Source organism: Heterodontus francisci, chromosome 12, assembly GCF_036365525.1.
Source record: "Heterodontus francisci isolate sHetFra1 chromosome 12, sHetFra1.hap1, whole genome shotgun sequence".
Lineage (NCBI taxonomy): Eukaryota > Metazoa > Chordata > Chondrichthyes > Heterodontiformes > Heterodontidae > Heterodontus > Heterodontus francisci.
In genome coordinates, this window is record NC_090382.1 from 90,408,168 (window position 1) to 90,423,856 (window position 15,689).

General features: G+C 44.2%; 1 protein-coding gene across 2 annotated transcripts in view; it reads left to right on the forward strand.

Moving 5' to 3' along the window:
- The first annotated feature begins 12,249 nt into the window (after positions 1 to 12,249).
- Positions 12,250 to 15,689, forward strand: part of ccni2 (cyclin I family, member 2) — a 36,402-nt gene continuing 32,962 nt past the window's right edge. The window contains exons 1-2 of one of the 2 annotated variants that reach the window (XM_068043836.1): positions 12,250 to 12,312; positions 12,519 to 12,609. The gene's annotated coding sequence lies outside the window, so the exon portion shown is untranslated. Of the gene's footprint in view, positions 12,360 to 12,518; positions 12,610 to 15,689 lie in introns of both variants that reach the window. The other variant, XM_068043835.1, reaches the window with a different exon arrangement.

Sequence of the window (15,689 nt, forward strand, 5' to 3'; positions counted from 1 at the left end):
CCACGCCAATTGGTCTGGATTGCCCAGCTCACGCTTTGTACAATTCCCATTCGTCAGTTCCGAGGTCAATCAAATTGCCCTTAACTTTGCCCTGTGTATTCCAGATCGCTTCAGTTATATCTGGGAGAAAAAAAGAAAGCGGGAATGCCACCGTTTAAATTTAGGTAAATTGGGAAAATCTAATCTCAGTTTTACTATAGGATAGTCTGTAGAATGATTGACTGTTTGACTCCTTTGCGCCATGAATAAACCGCTTTACTCAGTTACATTACAGTTCACAGTTTTTACAGGGATGACTTTGCAGCAAAAAATAGTTCGCTCACAGTTTTGTTTCAACCGCCTCAATCTTGTCTAGAAAGAGGAAAAGATGGTTATTTATATAATTTGCTGTGTACATACACAAAACGAGTGCATTCCCCGAAGTCAAACAATTATAGAGCGCCCAGACGTTTAACCTCTTTCTTCAATTTTGACACATCGAAGGCTACAAGAGACCTGAAAATATATTCACTTTTTTAACGTTTGCAAAGTACACAACAGGTCAATTTTTCCATTGATTAAACCTGGCAGAAATGTAAATCAAATGGAAAGTAAGATAGTTACAGTAGAGGAGTAAAACTGAGTTCAATGGGTTACTTTAAATGGGTTAAATTTCATTAACCAAAACAGGTCAGATGTTACTAAAATAAAAGCAAAATACTGCGGATGTTGGAAATCTGAAACAAAAACAAGAAATGCTGGATTCACTCAGCAGGTCAGACCTGCTGAGTGAATCCAGCATTTCTTGTTTTTGTTTTAGGTCAGATGTTACTTATTGTTTGCCCATCGAATGATGACAATGGCCGCATGAAACAAAAAAAATCCTTTCAATGGTCATTAATGTCTGCCAGCTGCACAGGCGGATCAAAGCAGGCAACCACTGCAACAAATTTAATGCCACTGCTGGCTGGATTTAAATCGGAATTGTTTAAACCCTTTATAGCGAATGCAAAGCTGTAAACGACTGCACTCGTTGAAATTGAACAGAAGCCAATATTTAACTAGTAGATGAGTGTACAAAAAATTCTCAGTGCTTTGCTTATGCGTCCAATTTTCAAAGATCAGGAAGGAATTATTCTCAAGAAGCTTGACCTTGATAAGGCAACAGACATTTTCATGCATGTATGGGGTTGGGGGATTTTGCCTTATTTGCATAATGCATGACATTCCTCACTCTTATTTTTAGCCTGTTTATCTTACAATTTCAAGCCTTTAATGATTCAGAATGTTTTCCTCATCCATGCCTTTCTTACCTCTAGACTACACTATTCTAACGCTCTCTTGACTGGTTTCCTATATTCTACCCTCTGTAAACTTGAGGTCATCCAAAATTTACTTGCAAGTAATTAGGAAGGCAAATGGAATTTTGTCCTTCATTGCTAAAGGGATTGAGTTTAAAAGCAGAGAGGTTATGTTGCAGCTGTATAAGGTACTGGTAAGGCTGTACCTGGAGTACTGTGTGCAGTTTTGGTCTCCTTACTTGAGAAAGGATATACTGGCACTGGAGGGGGTGCAGAGGAAGTTCACTAGGTTGATTCCGGAGTTGAGGGGGTTGGCTTATGAGGAGAGACTGAGTAGATTGGGATTATATTCATTGGAATTCAAAAGAATGAGGGGGGATCTTATAGAAACATATAAAATTATGAAGGGAATAGATAAGATACAAGTAGAGAGGATGTTTCCACTGGCAGGTGAAGCTAGGACAAGAGGGCATAGCCTCAAGATTAGAGGGAGCAGATTTAGGACTGAATTGAGAAGGAACTTCTTCACCCAGAGGGTTGTTAATCTATGGAATTCCTTGCCTAGTGAAGTAGTTGATGCTACTTCAGTAAACGTTTTTAAAGCTAAGGTAGATATCTTTTTGAACAATAAAGGAATTAAGGGATACGGTGAGAGCGTGGGCCAGTGGATCTGAGTCCACGAAAAGATCAGCCATGATCTTATTGTATGGCGGAGCAGGCTCGAGGGGCCAGATGGCTTACTCCTGCTCCTGCTTCTAGTTCTTATGATCAAGTCCCACCAATCACCCCTGTTTTCACTGATGTACATTGTGCGGACTGTGACACCGACCACTCCCTGTTGTGCAGCAAGGTTAGACTCAGACCAAAGAAGATGCATCACTCCAAGCAGAAGGGCCGCCCGCTCATCAACACGAGCAGAATTTCTCATCCACAGCTGTTACAAAAATTTCTAAATTCACTTGTAAAAGCCCTTCAAAACACTCCCACAGGGGATGCTGAGACCAAGTGGGCCCACATCAGTGACGCCATCCATGAGTCAGCTTTGACCACCTACGGCAAAAGTGCGAAGAGGAATCAGCATAGCGGCACCTCATCATACCCCTTTCCTATCCTGAGTGGTGTGAAACAGGGCTGTGTTCTCGCACCCACACTGTTTGGGATTTTCTTCTCCCTGCTGCTCTCACATGCGTTCAAGTCTTCAGAAGAAGGAACTTTCCTCCACACACGATCAGGTGGCATGTTGTTCAACCTTGCCCGTCTAAGAGCGAAGACCAAAGTACGGAAAGTCCTCATCAGGGAACTCCCCTTTGCTGACGATGCTGCATTAACATCTCACACTGAAGAGTGTTTGCAGAGTCTCATCAACAGGTTTGCGGCTGCCTGCAACGAATTTGGCTTAACCATCAGCCTCAAGAAAACGAACATCATGGGACAGGACGTCAGAAATGCTCCATCCATCAATATCGGCGACCACGCTCTGGAAGTGGTTCAAGAGTTCACCTACCTAGGCTCAACTATCACCAGTAACCTGTCTCTAGATGTAGAAATCAACAAGCGCATGGGAAAGGCTTCCACTGCTATGTCCAGACTGGCCAAGAGAGTGTGGGAAAATGGCGCACTGACACGGAACACAAAAGTCCGAGTGTATCAAGCCTGTGTCCTCAGTACCTTGCTCTATGGCAGCGAGGCCTGGACAACGTATGTCAGCCAAGAGCGACGTCTCAATTCATTCCATCTTTGCTGCTTCCGGAGAATACTTGGCATCAGGTGGCAGGACTGTATCTCCAACACAGAAGTCCTCGAGGTGGCCAACATCCCCAGCTTATACACACTACTGAGTCAGCGGCGCTTGAGATGGCTTGGCCATGTGAGCCGCATGGAAGATGGCAGGATCCCCAAGGACACATTGTACAGCAAGCTCGCCACTGGTATCAGACCCACCGGCCGTCCATGTCTCCGCTTTAAAGACGTCTGCAAACACGACATGAACTCCTGTGACATTGATCACAAGTCGTGGGAGTCAGTTGCCAGCAATCGCCAGAACTGGCGGGAAGCCATAAAGGCGGGGCTAAAGTGTGGCAAGTCGAAGAGACTTAGCAGTTGGCAGGAAAAAAGACAGAAGCGCCAGGGGAGAGCCAACTGTGTAACAGCCCCGACAAACCCATTTTTCTGCAGCACCTGTGGAAGAGCCTGTCACTCTAGAATTGGCCTTTATAGCCACTCCAGGCGCTGCTCCACAAACCACTGACCACCTCCAGGTGCTTACCCATTGTCTCTCGAGATAAGGAGGCCAAAGAAAGAAACATTGCTCCCGGTTAAGCAAAGTCTTGATTTTGAAATTCTTAATCTTGGGCTGAATTTTACCGGCCCCTCGACTCCGTGGGTTATGGTGGGGGGGTGGGGAGGGGTGCCTTGACCCCCGACATCGAGAAAGGTCCGCCGTATATTATGAGCAGCGGGGGGACCTCTGTGTGGCGATCCCCCCGCCCCCCCCCCCCACCCTGCCTCATGGTGGCGGGCCCTTCATCTAAGTTAACAATAATGGCATGTAAATAAACTTACCTGCAGGCACAGTGGCAATCCGATGCCGATTTTATGGCTGCCATTCGTCCTTCGCGCGCCTTTGGAACTCCATAAGGAGCTCCTAGGCAAGAACCTGATGGAGATGGGGGAGGATTAAAATTTTCAGGGTGGGGGGGTAGGGGAGTGGGAAAAACAATTTTTATTGGTTGTGTGAATGGTGGGAAGGGGTTGAAGGGCAAATGATAGAAGGCTGGGATGTGGGGGGGGGGGGGGGGGGAAGGTTCAGGTAGGGAATAAAGTGATTTTTGTCAATGAGGGCGAATTAACAGACCATTGGGGGGAGGCGTTGGGGAAGGGCCTCCATAACATAATTGCTTACTTAATAAAAATCAGAACTACTGTAACTTTATAAATTTATATCTGTGTTAAGGGCTTACTGCCCTTTAAATATGGCGCCGGCGTCTGCACAGTGGCACCGGACGCCATTGCCGGGGACATGCCGGATGCCCCCTCTATGTTATTGGGGGCAGCAGCTCCGCCCCCTCTATTTAAATGAGCTCCTGCGCATAATATCGCGGGGGCTCTTCGGCAGTATGTCCGTGTCGGAATGCCACCGAGTTCAAAGCGCGCCGCCGCAGAGCGTGGTGCGCGAATTAAAGTTCAGCCCCTTATTTTCAAATCCTTCCATGTCTTCACCACTCCTTATCTCTGTAATCTCTTTCAGCCCCACAACCCTCCGAGATATCTGTGCTCATCTAATTCTAGCCTATTGAGCATCCCCCATTTTCATTTCTCCACTATTGGTGGATGTGCCTTCAGATGTCTAGGCCCTAGGCTCTGCAATGCCTTCTCTAAAGCTTTACTACTCTCTTTCCCCCTTTAAGATGCTCCTTAAAACCTACCTCTTTGACCAAGCTTTTGGCCATCTGCCCTAATATTTCTTATATGGCTCATTGTCAAATTTTGCTTATACATGCTCCTGTGAAGCACCTCGGGACATTTTATTACATTAAAGGCTCTATATAAATACAAAATACTGTTGTTGAAAAATCTTCACTCAAGTGTGTCATTGTGTAATCACCTTGTATATGGACCAGGGATATTTAAGATATAAAGTAGACACTCTTGTTTCTCTTCTCCAATATGTTAACAACTTCAAGCACTCACCCCCACCCCCACCCCAAGTACACCCATCCCCTTAAGAGCTTAAGAACATAAGAATAGCATAAGGATCATCGTAACATTCTTTTTAGGAGGTGAAGGAAGATGTCAATTAAGCATAAAAGTTTAAACACTTTAATCATTGACAAACATGTACATTTTTTAATTAAGAAAACCGAGGTACAGAATTATGGCCTACAGTGTAGCACACCACTAAGGTTGGAAACTGTAAAAAGATGAGAAAAATCAAGAAGTAGTGTTCAGGTAATTTTCTGGGTGGTAGAAGCCAACAGATTGTAAAACGATAGGACTGCTGAGGCAGTTAAGGAATTCTGCAGTATTGAGAGTCTAGGGAAAGAATCAATCAGAGTGATGAGATGCAAAAATTTATCATGATTTCAATAGATTGTGGATGCAAAGTGTCACAATTTCCTTGCAGCAGTCCAGTACTTATCCGGGATGCAACATACACAGGCAGAATTTTGAAATAAAAATAAACTTTACTTAGTTTTTCAAGCAGGGAACCAGGGCACTACCTTGTAAGTGCGAGAGAGAGTGAGACAGGTGCAGATGGATGGTAAACTGTCAGGGAAGTGGCAGCCTTTTGTGCACCATTGCAACCATGTTTTATTTTACTACTGGACCTATAACTGCTGCACTATAAAAGACTGATGTAATGAATCACTAAATGGTGCACTGTTGATCCAATTCAGATTACAGATTTTTGAGTCTGAGCATAAACACTATAAATCATTATGAACATTTTAAAAATGAATTCTATTTGCACTATTTTAATTTCAGCATGATATGCTATTGATAACACTTGCAAAAAACCCCGTAAGACAGATCCCAAGCCCATTGATTTGGTCTCAGCATCCCTGGTTGAAGAAGGAGCAAATATACAAATTGGGTGTTTTTATTTGAATTTAAAAAAGTCAACAGATGAAACTCTCCGCCGAATAAAGGCGGTGGAGGGCTGCCACCACCACTCGGTAAACGGGACTTGGAACAAGCAGAGATCAGCAGCCGCCAGCCTCTCAATCCGGTGCCGGGGAGGAGTTCCCATGCTATGCCTTGGTTAAGGAAAAGAGGGGGATAAAATCAGACAGCGGCCCAGCCCTCACCTGACCTAGTGGAAGGTGTGTGTGGGCGGTGGGGTGGGGGTGTGAACAATCAACCTCATCATTATCAAGAGAATATGTCTTTGTTGATGTTAGGAGATAATCATATCATACTCATCTGTGATGCCTCCCACAGTCAAACATGCTGCCTGCATTCAAGGCATCAATTTTAAACCTTTCTGTGTGGGGGAGCCTGCAAATATTGATACACTCCCAGGGATTTTCTGATAGAATTGCCCAAAGACATTGTCAGCTACACAAAATAAAACTGTTTTAATGGTAGAAAAAATTGTATTACTATACAGCAATAGAAATAGCATACAATAAGCCATTTACAGCAAAATGTGGAATTTTGATTATAGGCAGATATCTGATAATCCCAGGGACTCCTGCGATCCCTTCTAAGATACAGGAATCTCCATTTGAAAAACTCACATATGATGACTAGCTACTTGGGCAAGGTATGAGAGAGCAACTAGTGTTGATGGATCCCATTTAGTGCCTAACAGACAGGAGGGGAAACAACTGGAGGGGAAAAAATACAGAAATAAAAGGAGTTGAGTTTATTATAGTGAAACATATTGCAAACATATTGAAATAAATAAAATTGTGTTTATTATAATGAGCCAGAATGAAACCATTGAAATGAACAAAGAAGTACTTATTATACTGCAATGGATTGCCAACCCATTCAGATGAACAAAGCTGGTTTATACTAGTGAAATTAAGTACCAACTCCAAAAGATATTGAGGCATGCGAGATGATTCAGATAAGGTAAGAAGGATAACTTGGGGTTGATTCATTAAACTTTGAAGGGAGGCCACGGAAACTAAATTTATTCTTAGAAAAAATTATGGGGATGTAACTCAGGCTTTTAAAATAATGAACAGAATCAATAATGTGGATCCATTTCATGCAAAACTAGGATAGAATTTGAGGGCATGTGTACAAACAGAGATAATATTGAAATATATTCACATTGTTTATAACAGTGAGACATTGCAACACACATTGAACTTTAGAAACTTTTGCTTGTTTCTTTTGGGCCTCCTTATCTCGAGAGACAATGGATACGCGCCTGGAGGTGGTCAGTGGTTTGTGAAGCAGCGCCTGGAGTGGCTATAAAGGCCAATTCTGGAGTGACAGGCTCTTCCACAGGTGCTGCAGAGAAATTTGTTTGTTGGGGCTGTTGCACAGTTGGCTCTCCCCTTGCGCCTCTGCCTTTTTTCCTGCCAACTACTAAGTCTCTTCGACTCGCCACAATTTAGCCCTGTCTTTATGGCTGCCCGCCAGCTCTGGCGAATGCTGGCAACTGACTCCCACGACTTGTGATCAATGTCACACGATTTCATGTCGCGTTTGCAGACGTCTTTATAACGGAGACATGGACGGCCGGTGGGTCTGATACCAGTGGCGAGCTCGCTGTACAATGTGTCTTTGGGGATCCTGCCATCTTCCATGCGGCTCACATGGCCAAGCCATCTCAAGCGCCGCTGACTCAGTAGTGTGTATAAGCTGGGGGTGTTGGCCGCTTCAAGGACTTCTGTGTTGGAGATATAGTCCTGCCACCTGATGCCAAGTATTCTCCGAAGGCAGCGAAGATGGAATGAATTGAGACGTCGCTCTTGGCTGGCATACGTTGCTTGTTACAAATATGATAAATGTGCAAAACAATCAAAGTAACTACAGCCCGATTATTTATAGTGAGACAACTTATAAACCTTATCACAAAAAAAATGCTTGTGTTTATTTACCCAATCAAAATAGATAATGCTGGATTAATGTGGCATGTAACATTCGCACCACAGAAATACCAGGCAAAGACACCTCCAGCAAGAGAGTCTAACCACATCCCCTTGATATTCAACAGCATTACCACCATCCAATCCCCCACCATCAATATCCTGAGAGGATGAGAGGAGGGAGGTGGTCACTATTGACCAGCCACATAAATAGTTCAGAGGCTAGGAATTCTGTGACAAGTAACTCACCTCCTGACTCCCCAGGCCCTGCCCAAGTCAGGAATGTGATGGAATACTCTCCACTTGCCTGAATGAGTGCAGCTCCAACAACACTCAAGAAGCTTGCCAACACTTAGGACAAAGCAGCCCACTTGATCGGCACCCCGTAAACATTCACTCCCTCCACCATCGTGCACAGTGGCAGTACTGTGTACCATCGACAAAATGCACAGCAGGACCTTGCTTCTTCGATAACACCTTCCAAACCTGTGACCTCTACCACCTAGAAGGACAAGTAGGCGCATGGGAACACCAACACTTCAGAGTTCCCCTTCAAGACACACACCAGCCTGACTTGGATATTAATCGCCATTCCTTCATTTTTGCTTGGTCAAAATCCTGGAACTCCCTACCTAGCAGCATTCTCTAACTTCACCACACAACCTGTAGCACTTCAAGCAGCTCAAGAACAAAGAACAAAGAACAGTAAAGCACAGGAACAGGCCATTCGACCCTCCAAGCCTGCGCCGATCTTGATGCCTGCCTAAACTAAAACCTTCTGCACTTCCGGGGACCGCATCCCTCTATTCCCATCCTATTCATGTATTTGTCAAGATGCCTCTTAAACGTCATTATCGTACCTGCTTCCAACACCTGCCCCGGCAGCAAGTTCCAGGCACTCACCACCCTCTGTGTAAAGAACTTGCCTCGCACATCCCCTCTAAACTTTGCCCCTCACACCTTAAACCTATGTCCTCTAGTAACTGACTCTTCCACCCTGGGAAAAAGCTTCTGACTATCCACTCTGTCCATGCCGCTCATAACTTTGTAAACCTCTATCATATCACCCCTCCACCTCCGTCGTTCCAGTGAAAACAATCCGAATTTATCCAACTTCTCCTCATAGCTAATGCCCTCCAGACCAGGCAACATCTTGGTAAACCTCTTCTGTACCCTCTCCAAAGCCTCCAAGTCCTTCTGGTAGTGTGGCGACCAGAATTGCACACAATATTCTAAGCGTGGCCTAACTAAAGTTCTGTACAGCTGCAGCATGACTTGCCAATTTTTATACTCTATGCCCCGACCAATGAAGGCAAGCATGCCGTATGCCTTCTTGACTATCTTATCCACCTGCGTTGCCACTTTCAGTGATCTGTGGACCTGTACGCACAGTGGCGCAGTCTTTAGCACCGCAGCCTCACAGCTCCAGGGAGCCGGGTTCAATTCTGGGTACTGCCTGTGTGGAGTTTGCAAGTTCTTCCTGTGTCTGCGTGGGTTTTCTCCGGGTGCTCCAGTTTCCTCCCACAAATCAAAAGACTTGCAGGTTGGTAGATAAATTGACCATTATAAATTGCCACTAGTATAGGTAGGTGGTAGGGAAATATAGGGACAGGTGGGGATGTGGTAGGAATATGGGATTCGTGTGGAATTAGTATAAATGGGTGGTTGATGGTCGGCACAGACTCGGTGGGTCGAAGGGCCTGTTTCAGTGCTGTATCTCTAAAATAAACTAAAAATAAATAAATAAATAAATAAAATCTCTCTGCCTGTCAATACTCCTACGGGTTCTGCCATTTACTGTATACCTCCCACCTGCATTAGATCTTCCAAAATGCATTACCTCACATTTGTCCAGATTAAACTCCATCTGCCATTTCTCCGCCCAAGTCTCCAACCGATCTATATCCTGCTGTATCCTCTGACAATCCTCATCACTATCCGCAACTCCACCTACCTTTGTGTCGTCCGCAAACTTACTAATCAGACCAGCTACATTTTCCTCCAAGTCATTTATGTATACTACAAACAGCAAAGGTCCCAGCACTAATCCCTGCGGAACACCACTAGTCACATCCCTCCATTCAGAAAAGCACTCTTCCACTGCTACCCTCTGTCTTCTATGACAGAGCCAGTTCTGTAACCATCTTGTCAGCTCATCTCTGATCCTATGTGACTTCACCTTTTGTACCAGTCTGCTATGAGGGACCTTGTCAAAGACTTTTCTGAAGTCCATACAGATAACATCCACTGCCCTTCCTTCATCAATTATCTTTGTCACTTCCTCAAAAAACTCAATCAAATTAGTGAGTCACGACCTCCCCTTCACAAAACCATGCTGCCTCTCGCTAATAGGTTTGTTTGTTTCCAAATGGGAGTAAATCCTGTCCCGAAGAATCCTCTCTAATAGTTTCCCTACCACTGATGTAAGGCTCACTGGCCTATAATTTCATGGACTATCCTTGCTACCCTTCTTAAACAAAGGAACAACTTCGGCTATTCTCCAGTCCTCTGGGACCTCACCTGTAGCCAATGAGGATGCAAAGATTTCTGTCAAGGCCCCAGCAATTTCTTCCCTTGCCTCCCTTAGTATCCTGGGGTAGATCCCATCAGGCCCTGGGGACTTATCTCCCTTAATGCTTTGCAAGACACCCAACACCTCCTCCGTTTTGATAATGAGATGACTGAGACTATCTACACTCCCTTCCCTAGGCTCATCATCCACCAAGTCCTTCTCTTTGGTGAATACTGATGCAAAGTACTCATTTAGTACCTCGCCCATTTCCTCTGGCTCCACACATAGATTCCCTTCTCTGTCCTTGAGTGGGCCAACTCTTTCCCTAGTTACCCTCTTGCTCTTTATATATGTATAAAAAGCCTTGGGATTATCCTTAATCCTGTTTGCCAATGACTTTTCATGACCCCTTTTAGCCCTCCTGACTCCTTGCTTAAGTTACTTTCTACTGTCTTTATATTCCTCAAGGGATTCGTCTGTTTCTAGCCTTCCAGCCCTTTCAAATGCTTCCTTTTTCTTTTTGACTAGGCTCACAATATCCCATGTTAGCCAAGGTTCCCGAAACTTGCCAAACTTATCCTTCTTCCTCACATGAACATGCTGGTCCTGGATTCTAATCAATTGACATTTGAAAGACTCCCACATGTCAGATGTTGATTTACCCTCAAACAGCCGCCCCCAGTCTAAATTCTTCAGTTCCTGCCTAATAATGTTATAATTAGCTTTCCCCCAATTTAGCACCTCACCCGAGGATTACTCTTATCCTTATCCACAAGTACCTTAAAACTTATGGAATTATGGTCACTGTTCCCGAAATGCTCACCTACTGAAACTTCGACCACCTGGCCGGGCTCATTCCCCATTACCAGGTCCAGTACGGCCCCATCCCTAGTTGGACTATCTACATATTGTTTCAAGAAGCCCTCCTGGATTCTCCTTACAAATTCTGCCCCATCTAAGCCCCCAGCACTAAGTGAGTCCCAGTCAATATAGGGGAAGTTAAAATCACCCACCACTACAACCCTGTTACCTTTACATCTTTACAAAAACTGTCTACATATCTGCTCCTCTACCTCCCGCTGACTGTTGGGAGGCCTGTAGAAAACCCCCAACATCGTGACTGCACCCTTCCTATTTCTGAGCTCCACCCATATTTCCTCGCTGCACGACCCCTCCGAGGTGTCCTCCTGCAGTACAGCTGTGATATTCTCCTTAACAAGTAATGCAACCCTCCCCCACCCCTTTTACATCCCCCTCTATCCCACCTGAAGCTTCTAAATCCTGGAACATTTAGCTGCCAATCCTATCCTTCCCTCAACCAAGTCTCTGTAATAGCAACAACATCATAGTTCCGATGGAACAATTAGGGATGGGCAATAAGTGCTGTCCTTGCCAGCAATGCCCACAATAACTTGAATAAATAAAAAAATACAGTAATTCATATTACTCAATTGAAATGAATGTTTATTTCAGTAAAATAGATTGTAAACTACTAATACAAACAAACCAGATTAACTTTTACAATTACAGATAATTTGCAAACCAGTCTAATTGGGTAGAATTTTCTTTTACAGTGTAACGGGAAAAAAAAGTTTCACTGACCCAGACCTAACCCAAAATCAGCCACGCTCACTGAAACCAAGATCTGTAATTAAAGGGTGTTTTGGATTAGTAGATAGTAACTATACCACATTCCAGCCACGGCGCCTATAATTAATTATTCAGACTCTTGTATTTTATTATTTGTTGATGGCTGGGAATTATCCAGCAAAAAGAATTAAAATATAACTCGCTGCAGCTCCCCCAAAACAACTTCTTTCTCATCTCACAAAATGGATCGCAGTTTGGAGCTGGTGTTCTTGTCGTGATCGTCAGCACGTAACTGCTTACGTGAGAAAACGAGGAGGAGCTGAAGGTTTTAAACAAGAGTCCAACTCCTCTCTGTATCATAACGGAGGGCGGGTGCTGCAGAGTATGGAATCAGCTTTCTTCCGTCTTTGATCGATTCTGTTGAATTCTGTGGGTCACTTTTGTGTGTGTGTTTAATCGATGTTCTTTGGCTGTCACTTCTATATACACCCAGACGATGATCGCCTCTTTTGGGGAAGCATTATTCGCTTCTTATAACTCACAGTTGAAGTTTTTAGACACGACTTTTTCCTTTTGTTTTCTTGCAAGAGTCTGAAAACGGAAGAACGAAGATGCCGAACTGATGGATTTGAGCGGGGCGGAGAAACGGAACGTACATTCTGCTTTGTTTTGGGAAAAGGTAAATTACTGCAACTTTCTGTATTTTAAATATTCTTCTAGTGCTCAAAGATATCATAACAGAGATAGTGGTCACCGATGGCCCAAAGGACCTTGGCTCCTTTTCCGTGGCTTTATATGTGTAGAGAATATATTACAAATTAAATGTTTGACTCCGATGTACTTCATGTATACAAGAATATATTTGACATATACAAATTCTATCTTTTAAAACTTGCACGACATAAACTACTGAAAGTAAATGAATTTACAGTACAGTGCCAAATACTTTTGTTTCAAAGGTTTACAAGATTTTGTTATAAGTAAGAATTTTTGAAATATATAATGTTTTGGATGTAAAATTGTTTATTAGTAAAGATATTTTAATGTTGCTGGGCGGAGGGAGGGGATTGAGAAATTTTGGAACGCAGTTTGCAGTTTACCAAACCTTCGGTTCGAGTTGGTCTGTCTTTATGGTCTGAACTGTCCTATGCGCTGGTTTCTCTATTTTGAGGTGAATTTTACTGGGGTAACTGTTTACTGTTAACTGTTTAAGGGCAGTGGTCAGTATTTGCAGTTTACGTTGGAATACCAAATTATCAAAAGCAATGTGTCAGTCAGAAAACAAGTTGTAATCTGATTTTGGACCTGTTCAATAATATCATGGCGATAATTTTCCTCCCCTGTCTCGTTGGTGTCAGACTTGCATTATATACAGTGGTATCTCTCTCACACACACAACCCAAACCCTTCATTTTCTCAAACGGCTCTTGTGTTGGTCAAGTGTTTACTGTGTAAAAGGAAAGGCCGCGCTATTGCATGGGCCACAGCGTAACACTGTTATCTTTATTTCCTTTCATTATTCTCGATTGCAACTAAAACGCAAGGTCGCAGCGACTGTGACAGACCTGGTTGTGCCATTATTTAGACAGTGAGAAAACCTCCAATATTGTTCTGTGCGAGGCTTCAATAAATACGAAGCTGGAGCAGGCACTGGAACTTTGGGGAATCCCTCGAGGCGGAGGCGGAGGGGAACCCCAAGTGTTTAAAAGGTTTAGGGAAGTAGAGGACCGATAGTTCGGAGAGAATTTAGTCGGAGTGAACTTCATGAGGTTTGGAAAGTAAGTTACAGTAGTTTGCAATTCTTGGTCTCTTAAGTTTTTGTAGAATACCTGACTCAAGCTGATACTTAAATAAAAGCGAAATAATATGGATGCTGGAAATCTGAAATAAAAACAAAGTGCTGCAAATACACTGGCAGCAGGATTCCCCCCTCCCCCTCAGTGTTTACAGGGCCCTCTACTGTGTCTGACCCATTTCCCGCACCTCTACCCTCACCCCTTCCCCTCCCTCCCAGAACAGGGACAGGATTCCCCTTGTCCTCACTTTCCACCCCACCAGCCTCCATATCCAAAGGATCATCCTCCGCCATTTCCGGCACCTCCAGCGTGATGCCACTACCAAACGCATCTTCCCTTCCCTTCCCCTGTCAGCATTCTGAAGGGATCGTTCCCTCCACAACACCCTGGTCGACTCCTTCATCAACCCCAACACCTCATCCCGTTCCCACGGCACCTTTGCATGTAATCACAGGAGGTGTAATACCTGCCCTTTTCCCTTCTCTCTCCTCACTATCTGAGGCCCCAAACACTCCTTCCAGGTGAAGCAGCGATTTCCTTGTACTTCTTACACTTTAGTGTTCTGTATTCGCTGCTGGCAATGCAGTCTCCTCTACATTGGGGAGATCAAATGCAGATTGCCTGACCGCTTTGCAGAACAGTCTGCAAGCATGACCCCGAGCTTCCTGTTGCTTGCCATTTCAATTCACCACCTTGTTGTCATGCCCACATTTCTGTCTTTGGCCTGCCGCAGTGTTCCAGTGGACATCAACACAGCATCTCATCTTCCGATTAGGCACTTTACAGCCCTCTGGAAAACATTATGTTCAACAATTTCAGAACATGACCACCATTTTGATTTTTTTTTACCATGTACCAATCTCAAACTTGTTTTTCATGTTTTTGCTTTCAGACAGAGCTGTTCATTATCCTGCCGTTAACACTCTATCTAAACAAATTCTTTGTCTTTTACTATGACTATTACCACTCCCTTTGCTTTTAATTCCATGACATCTTTGTCATTTAATCTCTCCTGCCCTCTGCCCTATCACACAGCTTTCCCCCTTTCATTTGCTCAAAATTTATTACATTTTAACCTTTGCCAGTTCTGATGAAGGGTCACTGACCTGAAACGTTAACTCTGTTTCTCTCTCCACTGATGCTGCTAGACCTGCTGTGTATTTCCAGTTTTTATTTCAAACTGACACGTCCCACTTGGCTACAGTTATATTATGAATGCACTGGAAAGGGAGGGGTTTAATCTAAAGGGAGTGGAACCACCCAGACAGACTGAAATAAAAGCAGAAAGGAGTTCTGGTGGGCTGGATTTGCCTCCTTTTAAACCATCTGTTTTCAGGTGGTCTTCTTCTTTGGCCTCCTTATCTCGAGAGACAATGGATAAGTGCCTGGAGGTGGTCAGTGGTTTGCGAAGCAGCGCCTGGAGTGGCTATAAAGGCCAATTCTAGAGTGACAGGCTCTTCCACAGGTGCTGCAGAGAAATTTATTTGTCGGGGCTGTTGCACAGTTGGCTCTCCCCTTGCGCCTCTGTCTTTTTTCCTGCCAACTGCTAAGTCTCTTCGCCTCGCCACACTTTAGCCCCGTCTTTATGGCTGCCCGCCAGCCCTGGCGAACGCTGGCAACTGACTCCCACGATTTATGATCAATATCACAGGATTTCATGTCGCGTTTGCAGATGTCTTTAAAGCGGAGACATGGACGGCCGGTGGGTCTGATACCAGTGGCGGGCCCGCTGTACAATGTGTCTTTGGGGATCCTGCCATCTTCCATGCGGCTCACATGGCCAAGTGGTCCATCAGCAAAATGCTACAGATGCTGGAAGTTTGAAATAAAAACAGTAAATGCTGGAAATACTCAATAGCTCTGCCAGCATCTGTGGAGACAGAAACAATGTTAATGTTTACCTTTCATCAGAATTGAGAACAGTTAGTAATGTAATAGGTTTTAAATAGGTCAAATGAGGGAG